General features: G+C 61.7%; 1 protein-coding gene across 1 annotated transcript in view; it reads left to right on the top strand.

The window, feature by feature from the left end:
* Window positions 1-2,966, top strand: part of SRCIN1 (SRC kinase signaling inhibitor 1) — a 64,203-nt gene that overhangs the window by 10,663 nt on the left and 50,574 nt on the right. The window lies entirely within an intron of this gene.

Here is a 2,966-nt window from a genome sequence, read left to right as displayed (position 1 = left end):
GGGGACGAGCATCCCTCCCTCGCCGCCGCCGCCGCCGCGTTTAGCCGGGGCAGTTTGCAGGCGGCTTTGGTCCCCGCAGCCTTGGGGAAGGGAAGGGAAGGGAAGGGACGTTTCTCCGTGCAGCCGGGCGGAGGGGTGGATCGGCTAGTGCCGCCGGGTGTCCGGGCAGCGACGCTCGAGGCGAAGGTTTCGCGTTGGTCGGCGTTCGGGCAGGATCTTCTTGGGAGAAAGGGCTGAAATCGCAGCCTGGCGGCCGAGCGCCGGCGTTTCCCGCTGCGCGTTTCGGACCCCTCCGGCCCGGGGCTGACAATGCTGGTGCAGAGCGGTGCGGTGCCGGGGGAAGCCGCAGGCTGCTGAGCCGGGGCCGGCTGCTGCACGTGGTTTGGCGCCCACGTCCACGCAGGGGGCGTCCCCGGTTGCCAGTTCCTTGCGTGCCCAATCCTTCCCCAGGGACCTGCAGGTCCGGGGAGCTGGCCGGGCTGGGGCTTGCAAAACCCGTGCAGTCCCTCCCGCTGCAGGGATGCGTGCCCGCTTCGGGACCACGGGATGCACGCGTGCTTCGGGGCCGCGGGGATGCATGCACCGCCAGAGCACGGGGATGCATGCCTGCTTTGGGGCTGCCAGCACTGCGCGTTGCTGCAGCATCTGGTGCAACCCGGCACGACTCCAGTGCAACCTGGCACAGCTCCGGTGCAACCTGGCATGGCTCCAGCGCTACCCAGCACGGCTCCCACGCAACGCGGCACAGCTCCAATGCAGTCCAGCATGGCTCCCGTGCAATCCGGCATGGCTCCAGTGCTACCCGGCACAGCTCCGGTGCAATGCAGGTTGAAGGCAGAGCCTGTGCATTAAACCCTCCCGGGTCCTGTTTGCGCGGCACAGGGAGCACCGAGGTCTGCTGGCGGCGGGCGCAGGCAGAGCCCAGCCGGAATCGCCCGGCTCCCTTCCGCCCTCCCGGGTTCGTTGCCCGCGGTGGCTTCGCTGCCCCGGTGAGGCGTCTTCCCGCGGGTCGCCTGAGGGCCGGGAGAGGTGCGCAGGCGTGAGAGCCGCGCCGCCTGCCCGCCAGACGGAGCAGTGACATTTCTCGCCGCAGACTGATATTTCTTAGTAAATAACTAGAAATCTCCCAGTTATCATTCCAAAGATTTAAAGACTTTTTTTTTTTCACTTTAAAGTGGCAGCTATTAAAAAAAAAAAAAAACAAAACAGCTAGTGTTGCCGCTGGGGCTGATAAGCTTGGAAGGATTTTTGCAAGGGGAAGGAAAGATCTTCTGGGTTCTGGAAGCGTCTCCGTCGCTGCGTTGCTGGCGGTGCAGCTCGGCCCCCCGCGCCGCCGGGGCCCCGTTTCGGGGAGGCCGCAGAGCTGCCCAGCGCGGCCGCGGTTCTGCCTCCCGTCCGCGCCGGGGCGGATGCGAAGGATGGTCGGACGTTACCAGGGCTGATTGCAGAGCCCCAGCCAGGAGGCTGGACGCAAGAATCACACGTTTGCAACTGGTGGGGAAAGAAAAAAAAACAAAAAACCCAAACCCAAAAAACTAGATTTTTTTTCATTTGCTTGCAGGTGGTAAATAATAACGGGGAGAAAAGGAAACTAGAAACAAAGCAAGCCCTGGGTGCCAACCTTTAAATGACATTGGGTTGCAAAGCGCTCGGCACGCCTGAAACGTTTGAAACTTGCTCCTGTTTCGCTCTTCTAAGGGAGCCTGCCAGGTATTTCAGATCGCAGGCTCTGCTATTTTGTTGTTTTTTTTTCTTTTTTTTAAATTACATACAAGAGAGTTTACAAAATCAGAGGCGAACAGCAACGTTTCATAAATGCCAGGGTGCCTTTCAGCGCAGCGAGCCCTGCTGCACGGCGCCGCGGCACGTGCGCCTGTGCCTTGGGGAGCGAGCACAATATTAATTTTAATCATATGTATGGATAACAGGGAGGAAAAAAAAAAAACAGGCAAATAATTGTACCGACACCCAGCAGACTGCTGGCAAATCTGCGGAGAAGTCCAAGGCGGCAGCCGGCTAATTTAAAATACAGAGGGGAGAAAGCTCTAAATGCCCGTGTTAACAATAAAGAGCCAGATGGGAATCAGGAAGAGGGAGGAAGAGAGCACGTTGGCTGCTGGGTTTTTGGGCTGAATTTGGGTTAAATCCTGCCTAACAAATCCTACAAACCCTCCCTCGGCCGTGGCCGGCTACATGCAGGCCGGCCGGACGCAGAGCGAGCGAGCGCGGCTGAGCACAATGTCTTGCAGGTCGTGAGCTGCAGCACGGGGGTTAAATACCACATCGTAGCTGGAGCAGAACCGTGCCTCTTCCAGGGCTAAATAAAAGTACATAAAAGCTTGGATTTAAGCTCGTCCAGTTTTGCTGCAGGGAAAAAAAAAGAAAAAGGCTGGAGCTGAGTGTTAACGTGTCGGTGGCTGCCTGACAGCAGCAGATTTGCAGCTGCCCAGAATAAATCCCGCTTTGGGACAAATAAATAAGAGGCGGCGCGCACAGACGGACGGGCGAAGGCAGGGCCCCTCGATGCCCCCCGCGCGGCGGGAGAGGCCGAGGGCGCCCGCGGGGAGCAGCGCCGGGGCGCGCAGAGGCCGCACGCCGCTCGCCGCACGGATGAACGCCGCCCCGCGGCAGCACGTTCGTCCCGGCCACGCTCCCGTTGAGGGTTTTCTTCCCTCTTTCCCAAGCAGCGTTTTGCTTTCGTCCCCGCGGCGTCCGGCAGCTCCCGGGGGTGCCCCCGTGCACCGCGGCCGCCGGAGCTCCCCGGACCGAGAGGAGCGTCAGGAAGCGGCGGCGGTTCCGCTCGGCGCTGCGGGCGCGCGGGGGGCACCGCTCCCCTCGAGCGGAGGGGCGGCGTGAGGCCGGGCGCGCGCGCAGCGCTGGGGCGCCTGGCGAGGCGCTGATGGAGGCTCGCAGTGAAAGTGCGCGGGGCGGCACCCTGCATCCCAGCACCCACTGCCCCCCTGTGC

This window comes from Apteryx rowi, unplaced genomic scaffold (assembly GCF_003343035.1).
Source record: "Apteryx rowi isolate R43461 unplaced genomic scaffold, aptRow1 scaffold_354, whole genome shotgun sequence".
Taxonomy (NCBI): domain Eukaryota; kingdom Metazoa; phylum Chordata; class Aves; order Apterygiformes; family Apterygidae; genus Apteryx; species Apteryx rowi.
The sequence above is the reverse complement of the archived record's forward strand: the minus strand, read 5'-3'. Positions and strand labels throughout refer to the sequence as shown.